We start from the raw sequence: 22,104 nt of genomic DNA on the forward strand, positions 1-22,104 counted from the left end.
CTCACATCCCCAAAATTTGATAAAAGGTATTCCGGTTGGTCAGTTTTTACGGCTCAAACGTATTTGCTCCACAGAAGAGACCTTCGAGAGACAAACTATTGAACTGATGAAAAGATTCCGAGAAAGAGGTTACAAAGAGAGTTGGATAAGATGTGCCTATTTACGGGCAAAACACAGAAGCCGAAGACAATTGCTACTACCCAAGAATAGGACCAAACAAGATGATCAGGTAAGATTTATTACATCTTACAATTCACAGATACCAGAAGTGAGAGAGATATTATCAAAAAATTGGAATATACTCACAGCAGATCTGGTACTAAATCTATATCTACCAAAACAACCATCTATCACGTTTAAAAGAAGTACCAACTTCAGAGACATCTTGGTCCATAGCCATCACAAAAACCACAACAAATCCGCTCCCATCTTTGGTGCCCCGAAACCCCGACTGGGTTGCGAGCTTCTCTAACTCAGAGGAATCTCGAGTCTTTCAGATACAAAATACTACTATGTGCAATACTGTGGGAGTGATATACCATGCTACCTGCCCATGTGGTTTTATTTATGTAGGCATGACGACACGTGAATTGAAGAAAAGGATACGGGAGCACGTACTTGGCATCATGGCAGCGAAAGACAAACAAGATGTGTCACTTCTAACCACGGTCCTTCGTCATTTCTAAGTGTTTCACGATTGTGACCCTAGTGGTCTGAAGGTGAGAGGGGATAGACCATATTTTTCCGGGAAGCAGGGGTGGCAATTGGAAAATCAAACTGGCTCAGCTAGAGACAAAATGGATCTACAGGCTTAAAACTTTACGGCCCAGGGGTCTCAATGATCATGCCAGCTTTGTTCTGTTTTTGTAGCTATACATCTCCTTTTGTGTGTGTGTGTGTATATATATATATATATATATATATATATATATATATATATATATATATTTATAAATAATAATTTTTGGTTCCTGGTACTTTACTACCCTCCTGTAGGTGGGTTTCTTTGGTTTTAATCTTTCATTGGTTTTAATGCTCTCTTATTTTCAGTTTTTTTAGGTTGTTGATTAATCATCTTCTATATTATGGCTTTCCCACATATTTGTTGCATAAGTATCTATGTATTCGTACGCTTCTATTATTATGGTCCTGCATATCACTGATATCCTGCCATGCATTTTTGCCTCCTACCAATGTGCTTTTACTATTTTCACATAATAGGTTAAATCAGTATTCTTTAGGTCTCCCTAGCCAGTATGTCATATTCATATTTATGATTATTATTATCATTAATATTCTTACTATTTTTACATTTTATATATATATTATATACATCATTTTTATACTCCATCTATGTTTGTGCACACCACCTTAATAAATGAGCTGCTAACTGATTACACAGCGTTATGTATCTTATATTTATATCCATGACCATTAACATTCACATACACATTCAGGCTTACACATTTTTCTTCACATTTTCCCAATCGCTCACTTTTTCACATCTGTATTTAATTTAGTCATTTGCACACTGTATTTTCACACACATTTGTTTTTCATTTAAGTCTTATGAATAGCACTGCCTATACACCTCTTGATTACAAAGTTATTTTATTCATCATGATTACATTTACTTTTCATATTTTTCACTTTTTTCTTTATTATTTTTTATTATTTATTTATTATATACTCATTTTGCACCTATCCATTTTTCACTATATATATATATATATATATATATTATATATAATATATATATATATATATATATATATATATATGGGATGAATATTTACCTCAGGGCGAGGCCACTACTCCTGGTGTAACGGAGCTTCAGAAGGCCATTAAATTAAGCACTCCGCGGGCATTCTTGGTAGGGGAATATGAAAAGCAGCTCATTACATCACCTTTTCAGGTAATGTTCCCTGGTATCAGCTTAGCTCCTGTTAAGGAATCTAAAAAGCTGATCAGGATTTTATGCCAAGCCAGACTACTCCCCAAAAGGGAAGTTTCTACCCATCTGCAGACAGCTGTTTCGTGGTTTTTGCCACTTGTCAGTATAGAGCAGGGTGATCTGGCTTGGCTGGGGTAAGAGGCCTGAGAGCAGCTAAAGGGGATGAGTATTTACCTCAGGACGAGGCCACCACTCCTGGTGTAACGGGGCTTCAGAAGGCCATTAAGCACTCCGCGGGCATTCTATTCCCCTACCCAGAATGCCCGCGGAGTGCTTAATCGCCTTCTAAAGCTCAGTTATACCAGGAGTGGTGGCCTCCCCCTGAGGTAAATACAACATCCCCTTTAGCTGCTCTCAGGCCTCTTACCCCAGCCAAGCCAGATCACCCTGCTCTGTACTGACGAGTGGCAAAAACCACAAAACAGCTGTCTGCAGATGGGTAGAAACTTCCCTTTTGGGGAGTAGTCTGGCTTGGCATAAAATCCCAATCAGCTTTTTATATTCCTTAACAGGAGCTAAGCTGATACCAGGGAACATTACATGATGTAATGAGCTGCTTTGCATATTCCTGTATATATATATATATATATATATATATATATATATATATAATGTATTATTTATTTTCTATTCCCTTCGCTATTTCTATCTTTTTATTTCTATATTTTTTCATATATGTTGTATTTTATATCTACTCCTATCCATTATTTTTGCACTTATCGCTATCACTAGTTTAATTCTTATTTTTTATTTATTTATTTTTTTATATATTTTTTTTGTTTTTCATCCAATAATATTTTCAGTTTGTTCTAGATTTCATTTACTTTATTATGTCTTCTCATCACCACTGTCATTTATCTTCTCCTATCTTCATTATATGCACATCACCTATCACTCTCATTACATCACTTTTCACCCCTCACTCTTTTCAGCATTCACTCACGTTTGCTGTGTCACTTATTTGCATGTTTTCATTCACCTTTCACACTTAATGTTCTATGTAAGTTGTTTGCTTGTCTTTGTTTGTCTTTTTGTGCCGGGTTGATACTTTTCGTACCCAGAGGGGTTAAATGGCCTCCGTGGAGAACAGCCATTCACACTGCATGCAGCATTGTGAATGGGCTGTTCCTAGGTGTCCATCACCAGAGTCACAGCACTCGCACTTGTGATCACGTGACACGCACCAGTGGTCACGTGACCTGTGACTTCGGCACTTGATGCCGGCGCTTACGTCCGCATCTCACGGTTATTTAGCGAGCCCACCACTTGGAGGTGGAAATACAGTACATCACTGTCACATGACTTGTGATGGTGCCCGCCCCTCTGGTGCTAAGCTCGTACCCAGGCTTAGCACCAGATATACATCATCTATAGGTGTGGCCATTCTTATTATCATCAGATGCCGGAGCCAAGAGTGAGATGTCTGGGGTAAGGCAGGAGTTAGACATGATTGGCTAAGATAGCTGGCAGTGATGTACTTGGTGATACAAATGCATATTTGAGTGGCTCATATATATGCCACTCATCTTTGATTATAAGTGATTGGTCTAAGCAACATATATATATATATATATATATATATATATACCCACCTGTTTGGGGGTTCTAGACACGGCCCCTGACGAAGCACAAGCGAAACATACGTTGGGGTTGGAGTTGGTAGGTAGGCAATGCATGGCAGGATGTTATGGTTTATCTTTACTTGTGTCTCTTTATTAATCTTGTGAATGCTATTTGTATACTTTTTATCTGGTTATTTATTACATATATGTATACATACATGTATAACCTTTGTCTTTATAGACTCATTTTGTTATCTGCATAGTTAATAATACCTGTGTGTTACTTCATGATATTGCAAAACATACCGCCATAGCATAAATCAATGAGCTTTTAAATATTCTGTGTAAATAGTCAGGCTCAGAGATATGAATTGCTTTGTTTAGATATTGTAGCAGTTCATATGATCACATATATAAAATTCCTGGTGACTCTAGGTCATGATGTCACAATGACATAATGACCGCCTGCCATAGCGGGATAGACACAACAATCCGATATTGAGAGAGTTGCCCACAGGGATGATTTACATATGCATAGTGGTCTCGATGTGCATAATCTCCTCCCACAAATTTAAGGAAGTCCGCACATTGGTCACCATCGTGTGTGATCAATAATACTGACATATTTGGTAGGTCCTACCGAGATCAGATCAGTAATACTGACAGTTGTCAGTAAATATAGTAATAATTCTGGACTGCTATTGTAAGTCACAAAGCCACTGGTTAATGAAGACTAAGATGCACTAATACTGGACATCCCTATGAGCCTTTGTTTGGACTGGAATACAAAAGTAGTTCAAATTAAAGGATATCTTAACTGAAAAGTGTAAAGCTTTCTTTCACACCATTTTTTTTTTTCTTGGGCTTGGCAGAATGTTGGTCATTCTAATTTTCCAATATTATTGTGTATATTTTTCCCCAGATGGCATCTTGAGGGTCACAATCTTTTCCATCTAAGCAGCAGACATTTATTTTAGAGGTTCTCCTATAAAAATTAAAGAGCTCCCAAAAAAACTTTAAACTTGGGTAGTGCCAATCTAAGGTGCTATTATATGTGTAAAGAAAAAATAAAGACAGTTATAAAAGTATACCTCAACATGGTTTTCGTTTGCTATTTAAGAAGTATACAGAATTATTACAGTTAAAATATGTACTGCCATTCATATATAGATCAGTATGCAAAGAGAAACTGATTGTATAGCACATAATGCAACTCAGTAGTTGATATAAAATAGCCTTTTCACTTATGAAAAGGGAATAGAAGAGCAGCTGGTATAATTAATTCACTTTTTGTGGTGGACCACTTTGAATTGTTAAGACAAAAATAGCAAGGAGGCCATTATTTCAAAACACATTCAGCAACAATTTGGAAATGCCACCAACCATTCCATTGTCATAAACTGACATTACACTAAGTGTTACATTTATATGTATTGAAAATGTTTCTAATCACATACAATTGGGGTTCTCAAACCCATTCTAAAGATTCTATTAAAAAGTTTTAATCCTGAACAAACCAATCAAAAATCCTTTCTGCATAAGAAGAACAATTACGCTCAGCATTCTTTAACAGTTTTTCCATATGTACACCAATAAAATGCTTAGGTTTTATTTTTACATTTTTTATAATGTTGCTGATGATGTTCCCCTATTTGTAACCCTGAATGGTGTGTAAAGGACACTGCCTGTGGTGGAAAAATTCAAGACCATGCTGGAATTCATATGATTTTTCTTTTAGTAATTTATCCTTTCAAACAGAAAAATGTAGGCTATGGTAAAATTTATAATGACCATCATATAACCAAAAGATATTGAGGAAGACTATGGGCTGGACTCAACCTTAAAAAGTAATACTTTTACTCACTCATATCTGTAACAGTTCCCATGCTGTCACTCTGGTGTCCCTTCTGGGCCTGAACATACATATGAACAAGGTATATAACGTCTTGTTAATAATTTTAGTTTGAATTGTTTTTTTATTTGGTTTTCAAAATTAACATTTACAGTAATAACATGTACAAGAATACTGAAGATAAAAAAAAGAAAAATTCTGTGCATTAACCTGTTAAGGACGAAGGGCGTATAAGTACGCTCTTGCGCCCTGGTACTTAAAGACCAAAGGTGCTCCTGTACGCCGGCAATCCTTAAGCGGCTTTAAAGCGAGCGCCGGAGCTGCACTTGCTTCTGAGCAGTCGGCTACTATCCGTAACAGAAGTAAAACAAAATCAAATTCTGAAAAACTGACAAGTGCACTGCATAGAAATGAAAGCCGCCAAAAAATAAATGTAATCAAGTGGAAAAGTGAAAAGACAATTTTGCTAATTTTTGGGGGTTTTGTTTTTATGCAGTGCACTTTATAGTAAAACTGACATGTTCTCTTTATTTTGTGGGTCAATACGATAAAAATAATACCCATGTTTACATGCTTTTCTATAATTGAAGTACTTTTAATTAAATGTATTTTGTTCAAAAAAATATGTTTACAATATTTTACTGATGCCCCTCTAAAACTCTTATTTTTCAATATACAGGGCTTTACAATGGCTACATTTTTGTGCAATCATCTGTAGTTTTTAACGGTAGCACTTGTGTAAATTTACCCCAATCACCGTATGGGATAATTAACATTATATTTTAATAGTTCGGTCATATCCGCAGGTGCCAATACCAAACTGATTTATTATTTTTATTGTATTGTATGGGAAGAGAGGCTGAAACAATTTGTTATAGGAGGATGGGCTTTTTTTTTCTCCCCCACAGGAAACTATTAATAGAAATATTTTGATGGCTAATACTGATCATTGCTATGCATAGGTATAGCACTGATCAATGTTAAATGAAATCAACTTCTTTACCATCAATTGCACTGCAGGTGGTCCAGTGAGTACTCTCAAATCCAACAGATACTTTAGATGTTGTGATCAGTATTAATCATGGCAACTCATCAGTTAATGGCAGACATTGGCATGATCACTGATGTCCGCCATTTTGCATGAGGTCCCAGCTGCTGATAACAGTAGCCAGCTGATTCCGTACATCGTGTTGGGGGACTATGATCGCGGAACCCCAAGACATACATGTACGTCGTTGTGCACTAATTACCAGGGCACAGCGACATACATGTTGGAATGGAAAAATAAAAGTGTTATAGGGGTTAGAAAAGAGTATTTTAGGCATTAACTTAAAATTAAATTAACTTTCATTTTTTTATTATTTATAATAGTAGTAAAATAAAACCAAACCTATATTAATTAGATATAAATTAGGCACATGGAAAAAGGCATGTCACCTCTTTAACAGGAATATAGCTGTCTCATTTGCAATTTTAATATAGCACAATAAATAACAAATGTTTTTATAACGAAAATAAATGTTTTTTACACGACTACAAGAATTATTCTGCAGATATTTCACTATAATTACTAACTAATTATATTATTACATTATATTATTTTGTCTAGCTGATTAAAGTTACTAGTGTTTCCATTTCAAAACTTTACTAGACCTGAATAAAACTTTTATACAAACCCCAGAGCATTATGTTTTCTCAAACCAAAATGAGAGCAGCCAAAGTTTTTTTAATAGGCTCTTTGCTATTTTAAGACTAAACTGTTTATGGATAGAAAACTTTTTAAGCAAAAATAAATGAGTGAGACTTCCTACCACATTTATTTGCTTTGAGATATGCACACCAGTGCTTTGAATTCATACCCAACATCGCACTAGTTTAGGTAATTATTGTTGAATTTCTAACTGGGGTGAAAATAAGTTTTGCATTAAGGTGGAAATGGTTTTAGGTAAATCAATGTCAATTAATAAAACTAGTATAGAAGGTAATGAACAGATGCATCTTTAAAAGGCCATAACATGGGACATATTACAATGGCGCACACAGATAAAATAATGGACAAAAATTATTTCCACTGAAACACTAACAGCAAAGCTGCAAGTCATTACCTTTCCGTAAAGCAGTAATTTTAATGAAGCAGATCTTTAGAACTAGTGATATGGGTTGCTCATTAGTGGAAAGGAAAATTCCCCCTGCTGAACTGTATGACTATAATCACTAGGATGTTATATCCTTCAGCCAAAGGTATTTAAGACTAGATGGAAGCTGGAGAAAGCAGCTTTCTTTATACAAGATACCAGGCTAAAGATGGATAGGGTAGTTATCCTAAAGAGCAATTCCAAGAACATATGAATATTCTTCAGCCTATTCAGTCCTGTGCTCTTGTGCATAAAGCGCTGTATTTCAGTATATAATGCTGGCATAGGGAAGAATCAATATGGCACGTGAAGCCAACATGATGTGCCCTTAGGTTGGGTTCACTTCTAGCCACAATAGCGCAGGATGCTGTGCTGCTATTATTGTTCAGTGAAATTCTGCACACCATTCCAGAAACTCAATGAACCCATGAAAAATAATAGGGTTCCTTGATCACCATTAATGCCCATTAATGCTCCTCCAATGATGAAAAAGAACAAACAATGCAGCCTAATTTTAACAACCACAATGGGACAGGTGTAGTGTTCCAAATGTACTACAATTCTATATTGTACACTTTCTTAATGTGTTTAAGATGCTTTTATGCCTTGCCTGACAAAAGGCACTATTTAAAAAGTGGCAAACTTTCGGCAAAAATATTAAAAAAGCCATGTGGTGTAATATTAGACAAAGGCCCTCATTTACTATTGCAAACCCGACATGCTTTCTCGTGTAGTGCACCAGATTCTGTAGCATTACACCAGAAATTCTGTCTGCATCAGAATTTGCACCAGGTTTTGTGCCAGAATTGAGAAAAAGTCGACAAACGCCATTTAACTGAGAAAACCCGAAAAAGGGTTGTGGCCGTATGTGGCATGTTACTGACATTTTCACAAAAACCAACATATTTTCTAAGGTTTCCAGAGAAAATGTAGTGGATTTGAGCTAAGGAAAACCATACAGATCAGAGCAGATGTAAAAAAAAAACCTTAGTTAGTAACGTGGGGAAAAAATTGTAAGGAATTAGAACCCACAAAGAAAACTACACTCCACTCTTAGTAAATCGGGGCCAATATTGAGGGCCAAAGATGAACCAAACTGATCAAACAGCATGATTTAAAAGGGTTATCAAAGATTAGAAAAACAGAGCAAGTTTCTTCCAAAAACAGCAGCACACCTGTCCTCAGGTTGTATGTTGTATTGCAACTCAGTACCAGTGAGCCAAGTTGTAGTACCACACACAACCTGAGGACAGGTTTTGTTCTGTTATTGGAAAATTTTTTTTTATATAGCTCTGTTTTTCTATTCCTGGAAAACCCCTTTATTGTGATACATTTACTGTCTCTTGTCCTTTATATTGGAAAAGTATTCGTTTTATTAAATCTGATTCAATGATTCAGAAATTAGTTTAAAAAAATGTCACTTCACATCCTCTACTTGTAGCACATTAAGTGTAATATTCAGTATGCAGAAAGAACACAAGAAAAACCAGCATCAAGAAAATAATTGTGTACATTATAATGGGTAGAAAATTATAAGAAAAAAATAAAAGTATGCTTTAAACATTCTGGATGTTAGCCATGCCTTGTTTCCAAACATTAGCAGTAACAACAGAGAGGAGTGGTGCGTTCATACTGCCAATAAGAAGTCAGATGTGGCAAAATTGTGTTAAAAGGTTGTCAGTTTGATATTTTTATTTTCTTTCTTGTTTATTGTCCCCAGCCAGTCAAATGAAATAAAAACTTTAGTTTATTCACCTTACTTCGCTCCCTGATAGCTCTGGGATCAAGATGTCCCATCTGTGGTCGGTCTGCTTCAACAAGAGCCTGTTAGGGCTGTGGACATGACATCACAGCATCCCTCAGTTAATCATTGGCTACTGTGGTGTCCCACCTCATCCAGTTATTGGCAAGTGGCACAGTTTCCCCATCACTAACCACAGACAGGCACAATGATATGATACCGAGGCTACGAGTTTTTGTTATTCTATTAGGCAGGCTGGGGACAATACAAAAATAAATCCATCGGACAACCCCTTAAAATCATCCCACTCTTTGCCATCAAATGTAACTGCCTTTAAAAGGGGTGATGAGCATGCCTTTAAAAGGGGTTATCCAGGAAAAAACTTTTTTTTTTATATATATCAACTGGCTCCAGAAAGTTAATAATTCCATAGAAAGATTAGCTCAGCAGGTATCTGAAAAGTTCTAATGCATCATTTACGTAAATGGCATGGAAGCAATCTTTTATAAAGGTTGTCCAAGACAAATAAAAGGGGGATATCCTTTCTTTTTTTTACCAAAACTGTGCCAATCATTTATGGGATCTTGAGTATTGCATCTTGCAGCTCAGCCCTATATCGAACCTAAGTAGACCTTTTTATAGTCTCAGACTACCTCAGAAAATCCTGAATTTCATGACATATTACCCCTGACTGATTCATAACCAAACATCCCGAGTAGAATGAAACCAGTTAAAAGTGACAGTATACCATAAAATAAAATTAAAATAAATGTACTTATTTACTACATATTTACCCCGTGTTTCAGCTGCTTAGACCTTCTAGTTCTCTGCCTTGATATGTAGGAAAAGCCTGCTATAGCCATGATTGGCTGCATGGAACTTATTAGGTGTCGAGAAGAGAGTGCTCAGCAGTAAAGATCGGCACCATTAGGAGATTGTTAGCACATGAGTAGGTCTTTTTTCTGTTATACCCCCATCATATGCACTTTTAAATGCTTTTTTACACCAAGGAATACCCTTGGAGGGTATGTATTTGACACAACTTTACAAATGTATTTGCCACAACTTTACAAACCCAACTCTCATGCTCGTTGAGAGCTTAACAGTACTTTTTTTGCCTTTTAGTACTGTGCACACAAGATTAGACAAAAATAAAATTTTGAAGGTGCAGTTACATGAAATAACTGAGAAGAACACTGAGTAAACGTCTAAATGTTTATTTGAGTTTATAAAACAAAATACATGTTTTTAAAAATATGGGTAGAAGATAGCTGTCCATTTTGTAACACTTGGCCCCAAAGTGTTCCACACAGCAAATAAATAAAGAGTTGTTGCTGTATATTTTATGAAATTGCCATTTTGCCTCTAAAAGTCCCTGCAGCAATATGACATTACTAATACTTCATCAATTTCCTCCTCTATGGTCAGTCAGTTTAAATTAGTGAAGCAATGTCTCCATCTATAGAGAGAAATCTTAACCAAGAGATCTTTTCCGCTCTTCAAATCTTGACATGCTTCTGTCTGCACAACAATTAGGAAGTAAAATTCAATGTTCCTCTTGAGTTCACAGGACCAGAATTGTGTGATGAAGTTGTGTGCTAGTTAACTGCGTTTTTATATCACAGGTAACCCTCAGGAGATATATACATACATTATATATAATCAACAAAGACTGAATGGAGCTGAATCAGATGCACTATAAACAGATACCTCCTGCTCAGTGCTATGGCAAGGTTTGTATTTTTGGCACTGGCCTTGCTGTGGGATTATCCAACCTGTTCTGCGAGTATGTGTAGATAATATTGGCAGCTGTGCCAGTTTTGAGCATGCTCAGGAGACCAGTCTCTTCTATGTTCTGGATATTAGTGATACATGTGGATTTTAAAGCTTCAGACGGAAGAGCGATTTTCTGTCACTGGTACATCTGCTATGCGTGTCAGAAAAATTGCTGTATCATTGAATAAGTTCCAAAATGTCATGTTAGCTAGTACTCTTTTTGCATAAATGGAGGCTGCTTAGGGACAACCAAATACATTATATTATTTTCTTTTATTCTTTGATAATTTTTCATAAACAGTATATACAGTAGTTTTTAGAACTACTCGCCTTCTGCCTTAAAAACTAGTCGGTAAAGCTGCAGCCCTACAGCAAGCATTATTTCCCTATACCTTTTTTTATTTTATTTAATTTTTTTGGGGTGGGGGAGATTTAGCTATTAAACTAAATAAATAAACATGATCTATTAGTACTTAAAAGCATAAAAAAAATTGAAAATGAGGTGGAAACAACTTTCCAAGCCCATTACCTGCTTGGGGCTACCCCTTCTCTTTGACCGCATAGCATGGCTCCACAACTACCACAGCTGTCCTTAAGAATTTATTGACAACTTTTAAGCTGCCTTCTGTCCCATTACCTGATTGTTAACTGCTGTTCTCCCCTGCACCACTGATGACCCACAATCCGACTGATCGCCGGCCTATTACAAGGTGGTCCAGAGTTCCGGAGGCCTCAGAACCCCTCCCCGCCAAGGGAACGCGGCAAGACCTGACTCTGTAGTACCTGTTTGCAAATTTCTGGACTTCCTCAAACTGGCATGTGCCCTTTGACCTGCCAAACCCCTTACATGGGTCCCCTTTTATTGTGGTTAACGTTTATCTCCAAATGGCCCCCATATGCATTTTGCCAAAATTCTTGCAATATGTAGTTTGGTTAAAATCTGTGTAGCTCACTTAGCATTAATAGATATACCCGAGGTGAACTGGTGTTACCTTCACCCAAAGGTCTAACAAGTATTAAATAGTAAAGTTGAAGAATCAACTGTGAACCAGTCCTCAGGGTATACTGAATATAAATAGAAAATGGTGTGATCCTGATATAAATAAATATTTATTATATGTTAATTGATCACTGATACTCTCTGTCCCTGCAGGGCCCTAGCATGGGACATAGAAGTCAGCGACAATAAAAAAAAAAAAAATTACATTAAAAATTACATTAATAAAAATGAGAAAACTTGCAACTAAATGGGTGATGTATGGAATATTCAATATTGCGCTAAAAATTGCAGAGTGCTGTATTAGTCAATAACTGGAAAGTTCCAAATTCAAAATGTAACAGTCTTTGTAATTCCAATAGTTAGGTAGTAACACAGTTCAGCAGAGTTCCGATGTATCAATCTTAATAATAGTCATTGGTGGTACAATGTAGCAAGTTATTACTTCAAGTTATTACTTCAGAACACTTAGTATACTGAGTGGATACGAGGTCTGATGCACAGCACCACTCACCGCTCCTGACGCCGTCTATGGTAGCTGGCTGGACGGGCTGGTGTGGAGTTGTCAACCTCCGGCGATGCCCGATGTCTGTGCGGATCTCCTTCTACTTTGGTCCTCGGCTGGCACGGATAGCACCGGCCTTTCAGGTGTGCCGTGGATCGTGAGTTGGTCCGGGGAGACAGCAGTGGTGGCAGAAAATAGAAATGCAGCAGCAGCGGTGGCGATGTAGTGGCAGCGGTGAGGGTAGGTGCGGCGTGCCTCGTGTGAACTGAGCGCTGTGCGCGCGTAGTGTAGCGTGGTCCCAAAACTAGAGACTTCCAGCAGTTGCAAGAAAATTGTTCAATAGCGCTATATTGAAGATGGATTCAGATGAATTTAGGTATATGCAAGTTTATGGCTAGATTATAGACGAGTTTCAATGCCTCGGGAATATTTCTACATATTTCTACATTCCCACTAGATTTAGCCCTTGTTACTTTAAGATCCCTTAGTTCCTACTAGGCCGTAAGCCGCTGTTCTTGTTGCATTTACCTGAGTGTTTCTTCTCCCTTAGTGTTTTCTGTTATGTGATATTTCTCTGGTGCCCCTTCTTCAACACCCCAATAGCATGTTGTGCAGACTGGTTCCGCTCACACCTGAACAAGCCCTTAAGGCTTTTCTATTTAGTCCTTGTGCACCCACTTGCTTGTTTCGTGCTCTTTTTCCTTCAACCCTTTGTTCTCTCCCCTCACCCTTTTCTTTTTTCTGTTTCTTCTAGGACTGGCTATTTCTTCCATGACCTGCTTCAGTGGATGGAGGTACGGGTTGGACCCAGGCACTGCGGTGAGTTGATCCACTTCCATTTCTTTAACCATGGCTGCTGACATATCAGTAGTGACCCTAAACGTAAAAGGGTTTAACATGCCTGAGAAACGCTCACATATCCTATACTCTTTCCACAAACAACGGACTCAAATCCTGGCCCTGCAAGAAACACACTTCAAACACAACACACACCCATGCTTAATAATAGATACTACCTGATTTTGGATCACAGTACCAACCCTGACTCTAGGACTAAGGGGGTTCCCCTGGCATTTCATAGATCCCTATGAATCAAAATCTTAGACCCTGTCACCGACCCTAACACCCGCTATGTGTTCAACAATTGCGAGCTAGCTGACCATTAACTTACTATAGCGTCAATTTATGCCCCTAATAGAGACCAGGTTCCCTTCCTCATAGCCACATTGGATTCTCTGCTCTCCTTTGCCACAGGCCACATCATTCCATGCGATAACTTCACCACCCCTCTTTCCCCCCTGATCGACACGTCCTCTGGCCACCCCCCCTCTCTTATCGTAAACTAACTGAGTTACGAAAGAAACTCCATACATACCAATTAAGTGACTCCAGGTATGCACTCAATCCACACGACAGGGACTATACCTTCTCCCACCCTTCTATCGTCAATTAAACGCTCTACCATAGGCTCAATCACTTTCTTCGACCATGCCCCAGTCACCCTCACCTTTACACTTCCCTCTTTCTCCAAGCCCCATTCCACCTGAAAGTTGAATGATACTCTCCTCCTGGACTCTCTGTGCCTCCAAGAGACTATCTCACACTTCCAGTCTGACCAGGAGACAGACATTTTTTCCTCACTTATGAAATGGGAAGCTCTAAAATGTGTTTTATGGGGAGTCTTCGTGAAACATGGGGCTCGGCTGAAGAGGGAAAATTATGTTTAATTGTCATCCTTTTATCAGGAACTACACACCTTGGAGACCCTACACAAACAATCACAGCAGGAACAGGTTCTTAGAGAGGATATCAAAATTCATCAAGAACTATTGGCATTAATTAATCAGAAACATCGGCTTTACCGTCAGCTCACAGGAAAACTTTTTTTTACGAATGGGACAACAAATCGGGAAGACTACTGGCCAATGCACTTAGAGAAAAAAGGTCTGCCCTCTTTTTCCCCTCCATTGAACCCCTGCTTGTTCCACCTCACATCTCACCCCTGACATCCTCGCGGCCTTTCGTCAATATTACCCCAGGACGTGATCGACTCCCTTGAGGCTCAGTTCACCTCGGAGGAGGTTTGTGCAACAATTTTATCTCTGACAAATGGTAAAAGCCCTGGCCCAGACTGCTACACAGCTAAGTTTTACAGACTCTTCCCCACATGTCGACGATCGGCGCAGATCGCAAGCAAATTCACGCCAGCGATCTGCGCCGATTCCGGTCATACGGGTCAATTGTGACCGGATGACCCAGTAATAAGTGGTGATCGGCGGTGTACGATACACCGCCAATCACCTGCCGTTGCTGGGGAGAGGTGACAATACTGTCACCTCCCCAGCAACGCTGCTATTGGCCGCGATCGTCCGGCCAATAGCAGTGCGGCAGAGGAGGGGTTAACGGCTCCTTCTCCCCGCTCTGCGCGCTTACTGAGTTCAGTCAGTGGGCAGAGCGGGAAGATAAGGACCGGGATCCCCCCTCGGAGCATCGGAGACCCTCAGGAAGAAGAGGACTCCATTAGATCAGGGTGAGCTTTTTCCAGGGACAGGTAGGGAATCAAAACGAAAGTAAAAGTGAAAAAAGTAAACCCCCCCTGGCCCCCTAATAGGTCCCCAAGGGTCAGCTGTCACCTGATCCATGTGACCCCGGGCCCCATTAGGGGTTCAGAGTGCTGCGAGTGCCACCTTTTTTTTCCCCTGTAAGTTTACACCAAGCACCACACACTATCAGCCACGGATTCCTGAGTTTGTTGGCAACTCAGATATCCGGATTGACCATGCTGGATTCACTAATCTAGACTTTTTTTGGTGGAGCAAACAAACTTGTATGCCCAGCAGTTCATTGCCCACTACCCCAATTCGTTTTTGGCCAGGTCCAATGAATGGTACGCCATTGATGCAGCGTAAATGAGGACATTTTGGGCCCTCACGCTGCATATGGGCCTGGTCAAAAAATCAAGTGCTCGTCAGTGCTGGAGCGGGGACGTCCTCTATCAGACCCAGCTTTACAGTATGGCGATGACACTGAAGCGGTTCGAGGCGATTCGGAAATGCCTGCATTATGCAGAAAATGCGGCATGTCCGCACCAAGGTGATAACGCCCATGACTGGCTTTACAAAGTGAGGCCGGTCATCAATCACTTTGGGGCAAAATTTTGGGAGCCCTACGTACCGCTCAGGGACCTCTCTGTAGATGAGTCTCTCATCAGTTTTAAGGGGAGACTCATCTTCCGACAGTATATTCCCTCGAAGCGGGCGCGGTATGGCATGAAACTCTACAAACCTTGCAAGAGTACCTCCGGGTACACTTGCAAGTTTAGAGTATATGAGGGACGAGATTCCCGTATTGAACCCCCAGAAAGTCCCCCCACTCAGGGTGTTAGCGGGAAAATCGTTTGGGACCTTATGCACCCATTGCTGGATAAGGGTTTCCACGTGTACGTGGATAACTTTTAAACCAGCATCCCTCTGTTCAAATCCCTTTCCGCCAGATCCACGTCCACTTGTGGGACCATGCGGAGGAACTAGAGAGGCCTCCCTATAAATTTGGTCCAGACGCCTATCCCCAAGGGTGAGTCCTGTGCCCTGACCCATGATATCCTTATACCTGACCAACAACAGGTTAAGAGGGATGTCCTTGTACTCACCACTATTCATGAGAACGGCAGCATTCCTGTCCCTGTGTGAGGTAACGTTGGACCGGTCCTCAAACCTGATTGTATTCTGGACTACAATCGGTATATGGGGGGAGTTAATGTCTCAGATCAAGTCCTCAACCCATATAACGCCATGCGGAAAACACGGGCATGATACAAAAAAAGTTGCGGTCTACATGGTACAGGTTGCCATGTACAACGCTTTTGTACTATCCCAGTACGCTGGCAACACAGGGACATTCCTCCAGTACCAAGAAGAAGTCCTAAGGTTCCTGATCTTTGCTGACCGGGAAAGATCAGGCCGGACTTCCCAAGGGTCTGGAGTTATAGGCGCCAGGATCGTCCCAGGCCAACACTTTCCAGGTGTGATCCCCCCCACTGGAAAGAAGGGATGAACCCAGAAAAAATACAAAGTGTGTTTCAGGAAGGGGATTTGGAAGGACACCACATATAAATGTGACACTTGACCAGATAATCAGGGCCTCTGCATAAACTGCTTCAGGGAGTATCACACTCCATGGAGCCCTATATTTTCCCTTTTTATGTAAATTTTCCATAATTTGACCAATGTACCAAGTCCAGAGTACATTCCAAATTTTTACCCCATAAATCTCTAAATTGCCCCAAAAAACTAAAAAAAAAACCTGATAAGACCTCTGGGGGTGTTTTTTTTTTCTTAAATGGGTCATAGGTCACTGAGTCACTATCATCAGGGACTTTTTTATGTTGCCTCAAATGCACAGCGCTCTCTCTCCACCTGAGCGGGTGCGCATTTGAGGCGACAGGTTAGGGATGGCCACACACATCATATTCCCAGAATGATGATTCAGAGCATAGGGTTTGGGGCGGGCATATTTTTTTTTTAGTTTTGGCTACCCTCTGGGTCATCATTCTGGGAATATATCCTTTTTTATTATCATTTTCTGGCCCACTGTACCCCATATTACTGGCCTCTGTACCCCACCTGTATACCCCAGTTACGGCCCGTTGTCCCCCATAGTGTTCCCCTATTTTAGGGGTCAGTGCTCCCCCGTTAACGCTCCTTGAGGGGGGGTCCCACATCCTGGCTCAATATGAAGCTCAAGGCTCCTGACTGCCCTCCCACTCCAGCAATACCTGCTGTGCATCTGCCGCGCCATTATCATCAAAAAATAAGGTATGTCCTAACTCCAAAGAAATGTATTTACAAATTGCAGGGGTCTTTTCTGCTATTAACCCTTGTAAAAATGTAACATTTTGGGGAAAACTCACATTTTAGTGAAAACATTTTTATTTATTTTTTTTACATATGCAAAAGTCGTGAAACCCCTTTGGGGTATTAAGGCTTACTTTACCCCTTGTTATGTTCCTCAAGGGGTCTAGTTTCCAAAATTGTATGCCATGTGTTTTTTATTTTTTTTTGCTGTCCTGGCACCATAGGGGCTTCCTAAATGTGACATGCCGCCCCCCCCCCCCCCATTTTAGCAAAGTTTGCAAATGTGACTCCTCTTCTGAGCATTGTATCGCCCCTGCAGTACACTTCAGGTCCACTTATGGGGTACTTCCATACTTAGAAAAGATAAGGTTACAAATTTTGGGGGGGTATTTTCTGCTATTAACCCTTGCAAAAATGTGAAATTTCGGGGAAACACACATTTTAGTGAAAAAAAAATGTTTACATATGCAAAAGTCGTTAAACACCTGTGGGTTATTAAGGTTCACTTAATTCCTTGTTACGTTTCTCAAGGGGTCTAGTTTCCAAAATGGTATGCCATGTGTTTGTTTTTTTTTTTTTTTTGTTTTTTTGCTGTTCTGGCCCCATAGGGGCTTCCTAAATGCAACATGCCCCCCCAAAAACCATTTCAGAAAAACGTACTCTCCAAAATCCCCTTGTCACTCCTTCGCTTCTGAGCCCTCTACTCTACCGCCTAACAATTTACATAGACATATGAGGTATGTCCTTACTTGAGAGAAATTGGGCTACAAATATAAGTATACATTTTCTCCTTTTACCCCTTGTAAAAATTCATAAATTGGGTTTACAAGAACATGAGAGTGTAAAAAATTAAGATTGTGAATTTTCTCCTTCACTTTGCTGCTATTCCTGTGAAACACCTAAAGGGTTAAAATGCTGACAAATGTCATCTTGAATACTTTGGGGGATGCAATTTTTACAATGGGGTCATTTGTGGTGTATTTCTAATATGAAGATCCTTCAAATCCACTTAAAAACCTGAACTGGTCCCTGAAAAATAGTGAGTTTGAACATTTTGTAAAAAATTGGAAAATTGCTGCTGAACTTTGAAGCCCTCTGGTGTCTTCCAAAAGTAAAAACACGCCAATTTTATGATTCAAACATAAAGTAGACATATTGGAAATGTGAATTTTTTATTATTATTTTTTTTTCTTTTTGGGAATATCCATTTTCCTTACAAGCAGAGAGCTTCAAAGTTAGAAAAATGCAAAATTTTCAAAATTTTCATCAAATTATGGGATTTTTCACCAAGAAGGGATGCAAGTTACCACAACATTTTACCACTATGTTAAAGTAGAATATGTCACGGGGAATCAGAATGATAACTAAAAGCATCCCAGAGTTATTAATGTTTAAAGTGACAGTGGTCAGATGTTCAAAAAATGTCCGGGTCCTAAGGTGTAAAATGGCTGGGTCCTTAAGGGGTTAAAATTTGTTTCTGATGCTTTGCCACCCTCCAATGCATCTTTGTCCACCTTCGTCATGGTAATCCTCGAGCTGGGAAAAGATCTAACCCGGTGTTCGAGTTACAGACCAATTTCTTTACTCAACACAGACACAAAGATTTTCGCCTTTCGAAGTTGATTGTGAACCGTATGGCAAACCACATGGATTCCCTAGTCCACAACAATCAAGTAGGCTTCATCAGAAGCCAGGGACAATACTCTCCGGGCTTTCTCGATAGTACATCATGTAGTTAAACATAACATCCCTCTTATCTCGCTTTCCCTAGACGCAGAGAAAGCTTGACCGTGTGGACTGAGAATTCCTGACCGCCACCCTTTCCCAAATTGGCTTGGGATCCGTAATGAGGGAACATAATGGCTCTTTACTACCAACCCAAACCTCAGGTATGTGTAAATGGACTATTCCCCCGTTCAACATATGTAATGGTACGAGACAGGGTTGTCCCCTATCCCCTCTTCTATATGTGCTGTGTATGAGCCCCTTATAGTAGTGATCAGACAAGACCCTGACATTAAGGGAATTACCTCACTCGCACCATCACAAATCTGCTTTTGAGGATGATCTCCTGCTCTGTCTTCCCGGCTTACTTCCCTCCCCTCCCTCCTTTCTGCCATCCATACTTTTTATCATTATTCTAATTATAAACTGAACCCGGACAAAAATGAAGCCCTCCACATCTCGCTTACCTCCCATATAGTCTAACAAATGAAGACTAACTACCCATTCTGTTGGTGCAAGGACTTGCTTCAATACCTGGGTCTACACGTCCCTACGGACTTGAGAGACTCTTTCAGCCTCTATTTTCCTCCACTACTACACGCCATTAAGATGGACTTGGCCAGATGGGAGCGCAGGGACTTTTCATGGATAGGACGCATTAACATCATTAAAATTAACGTGCTCCCACATCTTCTTTATCTCTTCTCTGGCATGCCTTTCTGCCCATCCAGGGTCTTTTTTGGAAGGCTCTCTGTGCTCCTCTCTGACTTTGTCTGGACCAATAAACATCCTAGACTTGCTCACCGTTTCCTGACTAGACGAAAATCGGAACAAGGACTGGGTCTCCACCACTGTATTTTATATTACATGGCCGCGGCCTTAACCAGAGTTCTTGATTGTTGCGCGATCTCACGAAGTAAACAATGGATAGCTTTGGAACACTGTTCATTTTCCTTCGATCCTAGAACGGTGCTGTGACTCCCGAAAACCGCCCTACCGTCCACTCTTCATTCCTCTCTACCTCTGGTCACGGCTTCCATAGCACACATCCGTCGTTTTCTTTTCACTGGCGCCCCATTGCTCACTTCTGCCGGCCCTCTAACACTGCTGCTAGGGAACCCAGACTTCTCCTCTGCATTGACCACTCACACCTTCTTGGTACTGTCTAGAACAGATGGTGTATTCTTCACAAAGTTCTTGTCCCTGACAGGGTTAAAACCTCTAAAGATCGTTACGACCCCCCCCCCCCCACCTCTCCACCCGTGAACATATCTCACGTGATACATTATTCCCAACTACGCCACTATTATAGGACTGTCAAAGACACTCAACCTACTTCGCTCTCCCACCTCTTTTGAGAAAATGTCTCTCTAAATCGCAAGTTCACATCCGGTGAGCAACTTGTATGCCCTTCTTGATACCTCCCTTGACAACCCTTTACCGTTTCGTATTGGGTGGGAAAATGAACTTAACAGGGTCTTCTCAGATGGGGAATGGAAAAAAGTGATCCAATTCTGAAACAACCCCTCCGTCTCCTGTAGAATTCAGGAAACAAATAAAATTTTGTCAAATGTATCCAAATTTTATTCAAGACTTCCTGACTCATACTGGAGATGTGGGATGTCCGGTGGTTCCATGAGCAATATCTGGTTGTTGTGCCCTCTCTCTTAGACCCTTTTTGGACCCAGGTACTTGACTTTATCCACAAATTGACATCTGTCCGCTTAGCTAAGGACCCTGCACTCCTACACTTGTCCATCCTCCCCCCCCCACCCCTCCCCCATGCCGACTTGGAGTGTGCACCTTGTCAGGTTTATGTTGCTAGCTGCCAGATCACTCATCCCTATGAAGGAACAGCTTGCAGACTCCAAGAATCAGATGGATAAGCACATGGGAGTGTGGAACCTGTGGATGACCTTTCTCTTCTCTGACGAGTATAGGACTCGGCATGTCCCATGATGTGTGTTCACTATACCCAGGTCCTCGCTTTTCACAGGCTTGTACGGTCAGTCTGGCCGTAGTGTGGAGCTGATACTTACCTCAGTTTTTTTTCTCTCCCCTTTGTATTATTGAAAAAAATCTTTAATAAAGTTTTACTTAAAAAATATATATATATGTTGTCGGTAAGTAAGCTGTAGCAATAGTATTTAGCAAAAAAAAAAAAAACACCTTGAAAAACAGTACTTTTGCATTTTTGGAATAATGTTGTACACAGTGTGCATATATATATATATATATATATATATATATATATATATATATATATATATAAACTCAACGTGTGTGTATGTATGTATAAATTTTGCACAAAAACTTCCAAACGGCTAAAGATATTAACATGAAACTTGGCACACATGTTACTTATAAATGCAATGGTGTCCGCTCACCTCCGGAGCCGAATCTCCGGCACACCTGTGCTGTCACGGACCCGCCGGTCCCGCCCCGGCTTCAACAGCGCATAGAAGGAAGGATTGTCCGGCACCAGGTATGCTCTAAAAGATTTCTTTTATTCAAGCCATAGCAAGGAAACAGACATCACAGGACTGTAGTAATCTGACGCGTTTCGCTCTCTCTTGAGCTTAAACGTAGACTAAATTTAACAGACCAACATGCAATTTAAAATAGAGACTCAAAGGTCACATGATAAAATACCTGACATAGGTAGTGATTATAGAAACCCGGCATGGATATCATCTGTTAGTATTACAGAGTGGATTGGATCCTATCATTAGTGCGTTATTCGCTGTGTGTCTATCTTGTAGGTGTGAATATACTCCAAGCACTAAGTGCAAAAATCGACAAATATGCACAAAAGTAAACCGCGGTGTGTGAGTATAGGGCATGTATAGAATGGAGTAATTTATCTCCATATCTAGATAGCTCAAAAAAAGGCTGCATACATGAGTATATATGTGTTGTAATTGCATGCATTGAGTGGATTATGGCATGTTAAAAGTCACACATGCACGGGTGAATGATGCAAAAAAATAAGCAATTTCTTTGT

The 22,104-nt window shown here is 40.0% G+C and overlaps 1 protein-coding gene and 1 long non-coding RNA gene across 3 annotated transcripts in view; one reads left to right on the forward strand and one right to left on the reverse strand.

Annotated features, from left to right (window-relative positions):
* The window catches only part of DIAPH3 (diaphanous related formin 3), an 882,879-nt gene that overhangs the window by 362,416 nt on the left and 498,359 nt on the right, over positions 1 to 22,104 (reverse strand). The gene's annotated exons all lie outside the window — the stretch shown is intronic.
* Positions 3,215 to 22,104, forward strand: part of LOC130355406 (uncharacterized) — a 160,632-nt gene continuing 141,742 nt past the window's right edge. For both annotated transcript variants that reach the window (XR_008888510.1, XR_008888511.1), the window contains exons 1-3: positions 3,215 to 3,382; positions 13,277 to 13,341; positions 19,147 to 19,264. This is a non-coding gene — a long non-coding RNA (uncharacterized LOC130355406). The remainder of the gene's footprint in view (positions 3,383 to 13,276; positions 13,342 to 19,146; positions 19,265 to 22,104) is intronic.

Source organism: Hyla sarda, chromosome 2 (assembly GCF_029499605.1).
Source record: "Hyla sarda isolate aHylSar1 chromosome 2, aHylSar1.hap1, whole genome shotgun sequence".
Lineage (NCBI taxonomy): Eukaryota > Metazoa > Chordata > Amphibia > Anura > Hylidae > Hyla > Hyla sarda.